Raw genomic sequence first — 14,132 nt, 5'->3', positions numbered from 1 at the left:
AGCTGACCTATCACTGACCCTACGCACTCAATAGGTGATCGAAAGCAGAGGTGCTGGCGGAGCACTCTGACGGAAGATTTGATAACCCGATCGGGGTTCGGGAGCAAGGGTGCTGGCGGAGCACTCTGACGGAAGATTCACGAACCCAATCGGGGTTAGGCTGTTAGCTGCAGAGAGGGTTGTAGCGCTGGCGTAGCAACTTTAACTGTGGGTGCCGGTCTTGGCCTGTGGTGATCCTGTCCTGATCCATTTTGGATGCACCTGTCCTGATTTCTGGTCGGCACCTGTTGTACTGCTGGCACTTGCACTTTGGGGTTCTATCTTCTAACTGACCCATGGCCAGGGTTAGTTCTTCACACCATTTTAGGTAAATATACTATGTGGGTATGTCATTGTACTGTTTCCTTCTCTCTTCCCACCCTAATGTCAAATGCATAAAGACTGCCTTATAAAATCTTTGCATATTCTCATTCTAATGGTTATTTTTCTGATCGAAAGTTTTCTGGTTACAAATGTTTGGATTATGAATTTTAAAGAAGTCTAGATAAAGAGTTTAAACCGTTTCTGAGTTTGTGGTTATTATATGAGTGCCAATGTTATTTCTCTACCTATTTTCTTGCTAACTCCCTGATCCTTTAGGACTTTTAGGTACCGGTGACAAAGATTGGTAAGTCAATGGTATAGGTCCTAAAATGTATTCATAAAAATCACTGATTATTGGAGGAGTGCACAGGTTACCTGATTAATACTTATCATATGTTGTTTTATGGGCCCAGGTCCTGCCCACTAATTGCCTTATAATATAAGGAAGTCCTGAGCCACATCAAAGACACTGTAGGCTTTCCCCTACTGAACTCACACATCTTGGCCATTTAGGGTGTCTGGCCCCCAACACCTACTGCTATGACCCATTCTGACTGGCACCTCATTGCGCATATGCTAGGTGCGGCCCAACATTTACTTGCTCTTCACTGGAAGAAGCCCTCTGCATCAGTTATCGCTTTGTAATTCACACGCCTCTGGTATGTCATGGTGATGGAACTCTTATAATGCTGGGTGACACATACAGAACCCAAATTCACTTGCATCTGGCAGCCACTGATCCATCACTTCTCCAAATTGGAATACACCTGCTTCACTGATCATCGGCTCCACGCCCTCCAACTGTTTGAAGATGTCCCCCTAACCCATAGAGCTGAAGATCCTCTACGAGACTATAACATAGAAAGCCCCATAACATAGAAAGCCCAATACCATCCACTTAACCTCCAGCAGAGGATTCACCGAGTCTAACCCAAGATAGTTTATCCTCTCCTCTCTTTTCCCCCTCTCTTTTCCTCCCGCTCTTTCTTCGTTCTCTGTTTTCTCTCTCTTTTCTCTTCTCCCCCTCTTGCCACAGTTGGCACCTCTCTCGCTGGATACAGCTCTGCTCTTCATCAGTATGCTGCTAGATATGTGATACAAGATGACAGTTGCCTTTAATGTATGCCATCCATGTCCAAGAAATGATAAAAAATATCAATTGCTTGTCATTTGTTTTACACAGTGGTACGTGTTTATGTCCTTCAATAAAAAGACTTTACAGAAAAAAAGTTAAAGCGCTATACAGAAAGGTAAATATATTGTAGTCTTGGTAAACTATCATGTGCAGCACTAATCAGAATCTGAAAACTAGACTTAATCAAAAAAGTACAGCAAACCTTTAGAGAAAAACAAGTTGGGTGACCTGCACGCTCTGTTAATGGCATCTTATACCTCTTACGTAGCACAAATGTAAGTCAACAGTCGGCTTTCACACCCATACACATACAACAGAGCACCAGGCAGGACTGCCTGATCTTACCTCTACTTTTCACCCTAGTGGTTGAACCACTGGTGATTGCTATACACCAGGCTGCAGAAATCAAGGACATCCCCTTTGGCGGCCTAGAGCACAAGGTTTCTTTATTTGCTGACAACCTCTTGCTCACTGCCTACATTAGTATCCCCTCACAAGATATACCCGAATTACAATCGCTTGATCCTTTCGAATGGGCTTCTAACATGCTCTGCTGCTAAGCCTTGAATTTAACACCCTGCCTAACCTGGACCTCTTCTTATGTCTTTGCTTGGCCATCTCAACGTGTTCAAGATGTTCATTCAGTGGAAAGTCTTGTAATTATTCCAAGCATTGCCTACTCCTATTCCACAGGCTGCTATTGTACATCTCCAACTGGACATTACTACCTTCTTCTGGGGTGGGAGATGCCTGAGATTCTCTAATACACTTCTCATGCTGCCTAGGGACAGGTGTGCCTGACGTGTCCCAACCTCTTGGAGTACTATTGTGCGTTGCACCTTTGAGACCACTCTGGGATCTGGTTTGGCTCCCGATGCATGTACGACCTCGTAGCGACTATATAGCCATCCCCACGAAAACGGTGCTTAATATCTGGGACAAGATTACAATCTCCAAGGGTTTCATCTCCTTCTCTTTTCCCACACTCCTCTGTCCCATAACTCTGATTTCCCACCTGGCTCACAATTGCAATCATTCTCAGCTTGGAGAGAGGGCAAGTACCGCACGTTTCAGGAGCTCTTTGAGTGAGATGTGCTCAAAACCTACGACCAATCCAAGAGAGAATTTTGGCTTATGGAGGCATTCCGACTGCAATATTATCAACTCCAACACTGGGTGTTCACACCACTGAATGCACAGGGGGAAACTCGGCTACTTACCCTTTTTGAGACCCATATCAGGTGCTACAACACTGCAACCCTTCCAGCTTCACATTTATCAAACACAATGGCACACAGACTTTACAGAGGAAATCTCCCCAGCTATGGCGCAATATCCCTAAGGAGCATTCCACAAAGTGAAACCGCTCATAAACTCATGACTACGTGGTATTACACTCCGTTATGCTTGTAGAAAAGGTTCCCCGCCTCTTCTCCTTACTGTTGGTGCTGTCAGTCGGCAATTGACAACTTCATTTACATATGGTGGTCATGCCCACTACTTGCCTTATAATATAAGGAAGTCCTGAGCCACATCAAAGACACTGTAGGCTTTCCCCTACTGAACTCACACATCTTGGCCATTTTGGGTGTCTGGCCCCCAACACCTACTGCTATGACCCATTCTGACTGCAACCTCATTGCGCATATGCTAGGTGCGGCCGAACATTTACTTGCTCTTCACTGGAAGAAGCCCTCTGCATCAGCTTTCGCTTTGTGATTCACACGCCTCTGGTATGTCATGGTGATGGAACTCTTATAATGCTGGGTGACACATACAGAACATAAATTCACTTGCATCTGGCAGCCACTGATCCATCACTTCTCCAAATTGGAATACACCTGCTTCACTGATCATCGGCTCCACGCCCTCCAACTGTTTGAAGATGTCCCCCTAACCCATGGAGCTGAAGCTCCTCTGAGAGACGCCCCGCCCCATAACATAGAAAGCCCAATACCATCCACTTAACCTCCAGCAGAGGCTTCACGGAGTCTAACCCAAGATAGTTTATCTTCTCCTCTCTTTTCCCCCTCTCTTTTCCTCCCGCTCTTACTTCGTTCTCTTTTTCTCTCTCTTTTCTCTTTTCCCCCTCTTGCCACAGTTGGCACCTCTCTGGCTGGATACAGCTCTGCTCTTCATCAGTATGCTGCTAGATATGTGATACAAGATGACAGTTGCCTTTAATGTATGCCTGCCATGTCCAAGAAATGATTAAAAATATCAACTGCTTGTCATTTGTTTTACACAGTGGTACGTGTTTATGTCCTTCAATAAAAAGACTTTACAGAAAAAAAGTTAAACCGCTATACAGGAAGGTAAATATATTGTAGTCTTGGTAAACTATCATGTTCAGCACTAATCAGAATCTGAAAACTAGACTTAATCAAAAAAGTACAGCAAACTTTTAGAGAAATGGACAGCATCTCTCACAACAGCCCCAAAAGATCTAGTTCGCCCCCAAGTTCTAAGGTTTTTGTAGCAGATTTCACCATAGAAAATAATAGGTATTGCACAGTCTTTATGCAGGATGAGAAAATGTGTAAATGTATCGAATCTACAGCAAATCACAGTTTTAAGTTATAAAACATCATACAATGCCATAATAATATTCATTTTCCTCTTTTTACTTAATGCCATTGGAGGTTTCAAAACAAACTAGTTAATCTAACAATGAAAAAAACCTCATAAATTAATATAATACAGTGTGGAAGCAAGAAATTCCTTGAAAAGTATCCAAAGGCTTCCGCCAGAGTTCTTCAAGAAAACATTATACAAAATAACTAGTGCAAATGTTGCTGTGTGTGATGTCAGTGTTAAGTATAAAAATACAATGAATATTCTGAAACAACAGTCAAGTTATTTCTCAATGGATATGATGCATAGTTGAGTCCTAGGTAGCAATCATACTGATAAACACATACATTTCTAATCACTCTCTGTTGGGTACTTCTTGGGTGCTCAGCAAAGTGGGAGAGCAGCCATCCTTGGACCTCTAATTATACAATCCCTTGATATCCTCACAATTTTCACCATTTATTTTGCATTGCTTGAAACATTTGCATTACTTTCTGCATATAAGTGTATGCATACACGTTTACTTGATAATCTCGTTACACAAAATTGGAACCGTAAGCATTGCACTTTAATTAGTAATTGTCTTCATGGCTCACACCATTGGGCAGTATTCCCAACCTTTTATTTGGCACGATCCTCTCCAGATATATTTGCTTGTTCACACCAGGGGCTATTTGGGATGTACTATGTTGTATTTGCTGAATTATTTTTTTTACTCTGGTACATGTTTACTGTATGCTGAACCATTCTCACAATGGACTATTTCATTATAAGAACTGTGGTTGATGTATGGTGCAATCACTTCAATAAATTATCTCCGCGTTTTGTACCCCGGCACACCTATAAGTATACTGTTTAACTGTATACAATTCCTCTGCTATGAACTGAAATTGCATTTATATAGCACTTACTACCCCTGACGAGGTGTGAAAGTGCTGTACAATGAGTAGGACGCTACCAGAAAGCCCAAAGTTAGGGTCAGTCCTTTGGTATTGGTGTCAATATTACATGCTGAAAGAAACCATTTTGTACATTAAAGTTTATTTGTGGTACATTAGTGAATTTGATGTGTCCATTAGACGGGCCTAGGTGGGAGGCACATGATTTATAAAAAAATCTTTTAGACAGACAGGCATGAGATTTATAGAAGTTTAGGGGCGTGGCTAAGCACGCGATGTGAGCGGACGTGCCCCGGCTGAGCTCCGAGTGAAGCTCCCCTTCCACGGGCCATTTCTCCTCCATATCTAGCGGTGGCGAGCCCAAACTCCCGCTGAGTGCACCCGGGAGCCTAATCCACCACCAGAGTGATTTTTGGGCAGATCGGAGTGACAGACCCTCCAACGGACAGCAACCCCGGCATCTACCCGCCCAGGGCTCACTTCCGGTCGGCGACTCAACCACCTGAGACCGGGGATCCGGCCCTAAGAGGTAGGCCACGACGCGCAAATCCTCCACGGCGCGACCCGGTGAGGGGACAGGAATTGTGCCACAGCGCCAGATACACCCGGCGACCCAGCTACTCAGGGGCCCCAGACGCTGTAAGTGGACACACCACCCTGGCTCACAGCGAGCAGTGACACCGGCCCACCCTGCCTGCTGACACTGGAGACGCCCCGCCAAGCCTCGTGGAAACCGAGGGGAGTTCGCGCTCTATTGCTTGGGGGCCCACACTGACGATCTTACCCCTGGACCCCTGCGACCACCGACGGAGGCTGAACAGTCCTGTCTCCTGAGCCCCTGTTCCCGCCCGCCGCACTGAAACAGCCACTAACCGGCACCGGGCCTGGCCAACACTCAGGGGCCCGGCCCACACAGCACACAGACTGCGGCCACAACGGAGCGGCCCCGCCGGCGACCGGCCCTACATTAAGAGGACTAACCTGTGCCTGCGCGGGTGAGGAACCAGCGTGGCCCCGCACTTTTCACCGCAACTAACCTAGCGCTGAGCTGCACGGAGCCCCACGCGGCGCTTGGTGGCGTCCAGAGTCGCCCAACAGAACGTGCCTTTCCAGGCCCAAGGGGCGGACACGACTGAAGAGACCACGCGGCCCGGCCTAGCAGACCTCCACGTGGCGCAGCCGGGAGGCGGTTCGACTCTGAGACGCTCACAGAGACAACCGGTGCGCATGGGAGCTCCCATATCAGTCAAGACACAGCCATCTCGTCCACCCCGGACGGCGTCATAGTGCAAGCTCCTGAAGTCCTGACGGCATAGCGGACCCCCCCCCCCCCCCGCGGACCACGCGCCACCCGGCACGAGTGGAGCACGGTGCCTAACCAAGTGGCCCTCGTACACAGACCCCAACAGTGTTCATTGTGAGGACCTACCCACCCGGCTGCTTCGCAGCATCGACCAGCCCCATGTCAGGGGGGACCAGAGCAAAGTCCGGCACCGGTGGGGCTCCGAACAAAGGAAAGATGGTGAAGACCTCGGAGGCTGACCAAACCGCCTCCAAGCTGGACACTATGCTGGCGGCCATGAAGCGCCTGGAAGAATCCATGCAGCTGACCCGTACATCGCTGGAGAACAGGATCGATAAGGTAGCAGTGGACCTGACGCATCTCCGAGCGGCCCACAAGAAACTGTCCGAACGCACCACGACCCTGGAACAAACGATGGCGGAGACCGCGCCCAAGCTGGCGCAGACAGACAAGCACGTACGTGACCTACTCAACCAGGTGGAGTTCCTCGAGGATAGGGCGGAGGATGCGGAAGGACGGGCCAGAAGAAACAATGTGCGCATAGTAGGCCTGCCGGAACGATGGGAGCGGAGGGAGACGGCGGAACACATGGAAACCTGGCTCAGAGAACTACTGCGGGAGGGCACGCTGTCACCACACTTTGTAGTGGAAAGAGCGCACAGAGTCCCGTCCCGTCCACCCCCGGAGGGCTCCAACCCGAGACCAATGCTTATGCGGGTGCTGGACTACCGTGACCGGGACGCCATCCTGCACGAAACACGGAAACTGTCAGACATAAAGGTAGACAACGCCAAGGTGATGTTCTTCCCTGATTACACTGTACAAATTCAACGCCAGCGTCAATCGTTTTTAGCGGTGAAGCAACGGCTCAGGCGTCTGGCTCTCAAGTACTCATTGCTGTTCCCGGCACGCCTCAGAGTGGTGGCACAGGACAAGACCCACTTCTTCGATACTCCGGAGGCGGCGGCGACCTGGCTGGATTCGGGGCTGGACACGGACCACGGGTCCGCACCGATGGAACAACGCAGAAATCGAGGTACCCGCAGGCGGAGACAGCGGCGCACCTCGAGGGCCGGATCACCGACCGCGGACACAGAGATCGGCCCCACACCAGAGCAAATCCCGAATGAACAGCAAGAGGCCCTCCGGATAGCAGCTGAGATCAGTGGGTCACAATCACCCATCCTGATCTCCAACGCCAGCCCACGGTCACGCGGGAGCGAAGACGACGAATACTTATACGGATTGCCGGATGATTCGAACACAGAGGGCCTACCGGATGTCACACCCCAAACGGCGGATTTGATAGCATAGCAACCCCCCTCACCCTAGCCCTGGCTAGGCTACTGCAACTGGCAACGTGTCCAACTGGTTTGTTCACTTCCAAGGTTGATGCGATCGGGGGTCCACATCGCCACTCCTAGAGACCCCGGTGGCTGCGACCGGCCCCGTCCACGGGATCTATGCTCTGCTCCCGACCCCCCACCTACCAGACGGACACGGAGCCGCCACGGCCACCGGGAGGAGGGCCGGAGCTGTCCCACTAGAGCACCACCGGAAACACTGTGTTGATGGGGTGGACGGACCCCTAAAGGTGAGGGCCCCCCTCGGGGGAAAAACAGATGGGGTCGCCCCCGGAACTCAACCTCCGAGTCCAGTGACATTGGGAACTCTGACCCTGTTTGCGGGCACTGCCACTGTGTTCTGATACCCTTTGGCCCACTGCCCGTGGAGGGGAGTCACAACGGCTCTCTTGGCATAGCAAACTAACTTGTTTTACTTAAGTGACGTACTTTGTCGTCCCCCCATTGAACTCACGGATTGATTGAGCTCGATAGAGCGTTTGGGCGGCAACTTGTTTTGTTGTTGCCCTTTTGGTATTATGGTTCTGTTCAAGTTCCTCTTTTTGGACCTAGTGTTGGCACTGAAGTGTTACAGCGTGCATTCCTGGGCCTGTGTGGGATGGCGGGTGGGAAAAATGGTCATTGATAACTGCTGCTGTGTGTGTGTGGGCGGGGCGGGCTGGGGGTTGGGGGGGGGGCGAGTGCTTGGGCGCAATGAACACTGCAATGACTACGGTTACATTTTGTACCTGGAATGTCAGGGGCATGCACACACCCTTGCGTAGGTATCAGGTGTACTCCTATCTTAAAAGACATCAGATCCAGATTGCACTACTACAGGAGACACACCTAGTCGCCACTGAGGCAGCCACACTTCGCCGTAGGTGGAGGGGGCAGATATTCGCCACGACCTTTTCAGCGTTTGCACGAGGGACCCTGATCTGGGTTCGGCCCGGGGTTCCATTCGCACTGACACACTGTAATGTTGACACTGAGGGGCCCTATGTCTTTATACAGGGCAGACTAGACGGGCAGCAGATAGTCATAGCCTCCATCTACGCACCTAATGTCGAGCAGGGGAAATTCTTCACACGATTATCGGCAGCGGTTGCACCTTGGCCGGACATACTCCTACTGTTGGGTGGGGACTACAACTGCGTACTAGATGTCTCCCTTGACCGCTCGTCCCCCCCAGCGACAATCGCCCCAGCGCAGGCAGCCTCCAGGGCCCTACTTGACTGGGCGGCGCAGTGGAACTTGCAAAATGCCTGGCGAGTCAGAAATCCTACCGCCCGGGTGTATTCCTACTACTCAGGAGCCCACTCATTGCATGTCAGACTAGATAGATACATGATGACCCGCGACCTGATTCCATCCGTGACAGACACTGACTACCTGGGGCGGACGCACTCAGATCATAACCCACACACTCTAGTATATGGATGGAGGCGCCCACGCCCGCCTGTACCCACGTGGCGCTTACAACCAGATCTCCTGCTCGACACCCCATTCCGAGAGGAGATATCCAGAAGGATAATACAGTATTTCGAGGACAATAGTGACTCGACCTCCTCCCCGAGAATCGAGTGGGACGCCTTCAAAGTGGTGACCCGGGGAGGCTGCCTCGGTGTGCAGGCGGGCCTACGAGGACAGGTGGAGAGAGATCTGATACGGGCGGAGGGGACACTACTGGAAAAAGAACGAGAGGCGGCGGAGGGCGATGACTCCCAGCTGATCTCGGCCAGGGCGGATCACGCTGTTTTGATGGAACGCCTGAAGAACATTAATTTCGCAGCACACTCCGCACGCACCCACAACGCAGGTGATAAGCCTGGCAGGCTCGTGTCGTGGCTGGTACGACAAGACACCCAGTCCGCGTCGGTCCTGTCGGTCCGCACAACTCAGGGCGTTGAGGTCTACACCCAGAAACAGATACACGAAGCGTTCACGTCGCACTACAGGTCCTTGTACAGCTCATGGCTGCGGGCCACAGCGGTGGAGATCACGGACTATCTGGCGACACTGCAACTCCCGGCAGCTACCACTGCCTACCAGACAGAGTTGGGCGCTGCGCTTACCAGTGAGGAACTACGAGAGGTGATCTTCTCCCTCTCCAATGGCAAGGCTCCGGGCCCTGACGGACTCCCGGCTGAGTTCTGCAAAGCCTACTCACTGGTGTTAATACCGGAACTGTTGAAGGTGTATAAGGCAGCATCGGAGGATGCTCAACTCCCGGCGTCCCTGAACGAAGCTAACGTGGTCTCCCTACTGAAACCGGGCAGAGAGGCAAACGAACTCGGCTCGTACAGGCCACTAGCACTCCTCAACACCAATTACAAAATCTTAGCGGCGGCACTGGCTCAGAGGCTTGCACCGCTGGTCCCCACACTTGTACACCCTGATCAGAACGGCTTTGTGCCCACCCGGAGCACGTCCTACAATCTGCGCCGCTTTTTCAGAGTCCAACGGTATGCGACCCCCACCTGGCCTCGCTCAGGATGCATCATACTTGATCTGGAAAAAGCGTTCGACTCGGTGGAGTGGCCATACCTCCTCCGAGTCCGCGAGAAGTACGAGCTAGGCGACGCCTATGTCCAGATGGTGGGGCTCCTCTATCAGGCACCCGAGGTGCGAGTCCGGACTGGGCGATTGTTCTCTGACAGGATCCGTATTGGGAGGGGCACCAGGCAGGGCTGCCCCCTCTCCCCTCTATTATTCGCCCTGGCGATGGAGCCGTTAGCAGAACTGCTCCGCAACTCCGGCGACAACTGGGGCATCCCACTGGCGGATGGCATTCACTTGGTGTCTCTGTACGACGACGACTTATTGCTATATATCAGAGACCTCGCCCGTATACCCGCGGTAATTGCGGACATCTTTCGAACGTTCGGGGACATGTCAGGGCTCCGCGTTAACTGGGCCAAATCGGGAGCCTATGCATTCAGTGACGAGATGCCACAATGTGATGTGCGTATGATGGGGGAGACGCTCCGGTGGCACCCGACAGTATTCAGGTACCTGGGGATCTTAATATACCGAGACCCTGCGGATCTCCTGGAGGGCAACCTAGTGAGAGCCATGTCTTCGCTCTCGGCCCAGGTCTCGTTCTGGAACTCCCTCCCACTGAATGTGCCGGCCAGAGTGGCGCTAACCAAGATGATAATGCTCCCCCGGCTCCTCTATTATTATGCTAACCTGCCAGTGTACGTACCGGCACGCATATTCAAAGGGTTGGAAGCCCTCACCAGGCGCCTCATCTGGAATAAAGGGCGACCCCGGGTAGCATTGAAGACCCTCTACGCGGCCTCGGACGCTGGAGGCTTGGCGGTTCCCAATCAGGAGCTATATTACTTAGCAGCCCAGCTACAATGGGTCGCTTACTGGCTGAGCGGCAAGAACCTGATGGACACGGCCACGATTGACACTACCCTGTCCCCCGTGCAGGTGCTGACACTTTTCCACCCCCTGACGCGGGGCCGGCCCCCCGTTCAGGTCCATGTGGCAGTCGCGAAGCAGTGCTTTATGCGGAGCCTCAGACTTACCAAAAGTACGGTGCCCTATGCCCCGAACCTGCCTCTACTGGGGGCTCCCTTGGGCACTGGCGTGTTGTCCTCGACCGAGCTACGCAGTTGGACTGCGGCAGACTTGGATGAACTGGGCGGCCTGTATAGCGACGGAGAGCTGTTGCCCTTCGAGTCCTTGGCCGCAGATACCGGTCTACCAGTGGGCCAATTTCTGGCACACGCCAGACTTCTCCGTGAGCTGACGAAGACATGGGGTGACATGGGCCACGAGCCGCCCACACATATGCTTATCCAGTATCTGCATGTAATGGGCGATGGTTCCCATATAGTGCATTGGTTAGCACAAGCACTGCACAGTCATACTCAATTCTCCTCTCAAAGACTGAGGGAGAAGTGGACGACCGACCGGGGTAGCGACTGGACAGACAAACAGTGGGCCGCGGTATTAGCGGGCACCAGAAATATTCCTCGCAACGCGCAATTTAAGACCATCCAATATTACATCATACACCACGCGTATTTGTCTCCAGACAAACTGAATCGCTACTTCGGACTCACGTCGTTGGCGTGTCCCTGATGCGGCCTCCTGAATTCGGACTTCCTGCACGCACTCTGGAGTTGCGCCCACCTCACCTTGTACTGGTCGGCGGTCACTGACACATTGACGGCGGCCACAGGTGACACCCTCCCCAAAATGTGGGAAGCATGCCTGCTGGGACTCTACAAGAGAACCAAACAGACCAAGCTGCGGGCGCGTTTTTGGGACTTAGGGCTCATCACGGCTAAACGTCTCATCACAAAACGATGGAAGAGTGCCACCCCACCGCGCCCTGCGGACTGGCGTCGCTCTCTTGGCAACTGGGCTTGCGCGGAGAGTGTGTCTTTACACAGGGAGGAGACTGCGGGCCTACGGAAGTTCCCGATCGCCCAAGACTGGGACACTACCCTGACCGCGTACCATCGGGCATGCACCCAGGCCGATATCGCGTAACTGCCCTGACATGGAATAGTGAGGGCCCAGATGACTACTGTCCAGACACGGCGCGAGCTCCCCCCCCCCTCTCATCCGCCCTTCCCTTCCTCCGGCCGCCAGGGTCTTGCCCAACGGGAGATGTCCCCTGTCGTCCCCCCCGCCTTTCCCCCCCCCTGCCCTGCAGTCGCAGCGACGCTACATCCTCAACCGTCCCCACTCCCACACGACCCGCATAGGGTGCACCACACACAGCTAGGATCGCTGATACACTACTGTACACGCAACTACTAGTCCAACAGTTGTTGAAATGTTTCTCCCTCCCCCCCTTCTTTTAATTCCCAGTTATGTCTCTTGGTTGGCAAAGAGATTGTTTACGCTGTACTCATGATGATGCTCGATTTCCCCTCCCCGTTTATTTTTCACACAATGCCTGCTGGACACTGCCAAGAACAGGAGACTGAAACCCAGCGACCCATATGACTATATGGGATATGATCCTGCCTTTAACTGCTACTGTGTCAACCAGGGAACGCGCCCGAGACCATGGTTGTTGGCGTTCCTGTCCACCTTGGTCCTTTTGCAGTGCTGCAGGCCACGAGCACTGCAGCCCGAGACATTTCCTGGCACTGCCGCTTGCGGACTAATGCATCTCCCCTGGCTACTGTTTATTTTCACCCATGTATGCCTGACATGTCAAAATGTGCTACTTGCTGGGTACCGTTTATGACATTGTGTGAATAATTGCCTTCTTATCTGTGAAACTAAATAAAGTTTGGGACCGTTGGTCTTAATACAAAAAAAAATGAGATTTATAGAAGTTTATATTCAAAAGAGGCATTTAGACGGGAAGCAGAGGTACATTCAAAATAAACGCAGGAGAGAATTGGCAATTCAAGGTAATTTTTTCATGCTGGATTTCAAGGAATATAGCAGGTGGAGATTTTTGGGTGACAGCATGCAATCTGTGGATGAAATCCTGTAAAAAGAACCATCTTTAAATACTGCTCTAAAGCAATTCGTTTTTTAAAGATGTGGAAGATACTGACCTCGCTGCAAAAAACAAGCCTGATGCTTGCTGAGACCCTTTGACCAGTAAGCATACATCAAAGCGATATTTAGAATTTGACACCACCACCATTGCTCTACTGCATGCACTGCAATGAATAGTTTCAAACCCAGAAACAGCCCTACGTGCACCCACTGTACTCATATATCTAATACCCTAAAGTATTGTTAGTTTATTAAAACCATTTTACACCAAACATAAACTGCACATATAATATAGACGTTATGTATAACATCCACCAACCTAAAAAATAACAAGGCAGCTGATCAACACATCACAGCAATCAAAGGTTAATGCATGTTATTTTGACCCATTCATTACCAGGTTCTGAAGGTGCTGTGCCCTGCATCCACCTCAAGACCACGAAGTCCCACAGAAAGGGCACCTTATCCTGCACAATAATGTGCCTTTGGTCACCGTGACCCTCCAGCATCCACCGCGCCTCGCTATGGTGATGAAAATCACATGACTGCACTATTAAATTTTTATATGATCATATATAAGACTCACAGTAAACTTGAATGTATTTTTCCTAACCTTGATAAGGACATTGGGCTACACCTGTTTGACAAAACACTTCTTGACTTGTTAGAAAATTTACAGTTTTGAGAAATAGGGCAGGAAAAAAACTTCTAGACGGACTGAGAAGATCATTTTGTGTCAAGTGGTGTGCTGGCAACAACAATAATATTTATATGAAAAAGTTCGTGTGAAGCAGATCGATACAACTAAAAGGATAGCAAAGGAATTATGGTACTTCTGCATGGACTACGAGATAACTCTAAGAGCAGGGTATTTACCAGGATGGTGGAACTGAATGGTGGAACTGGATAGTGGACTCAACACTTCACAGTAACTAAAAGTCTGAAATATTTCTTGAGGCTTCAAGTTTTCTGCTGTCAACTAGTAGATTTGTTTGTATCGAAGTTGACTTTTCAAATAGAAAAATATT

Source organism: Lissotriton vulgaris, chromosome 3_1, assembly GCF_964263255.1.
Source record: "Lissotriton vulgaris chromosome 3_1, aLisVul1.2, whole genome shotgun sequence".
Classification (NCBI taxonomy): domain Eukaryota; kingdom Metazoa; phylum Chordata; class Amphibia; order Caudata; family Salamandridae; genus Lissotriton; species Lissotriton vulgaris.
Note: the sequence above shows the minus strand (reverse complement) of the source record.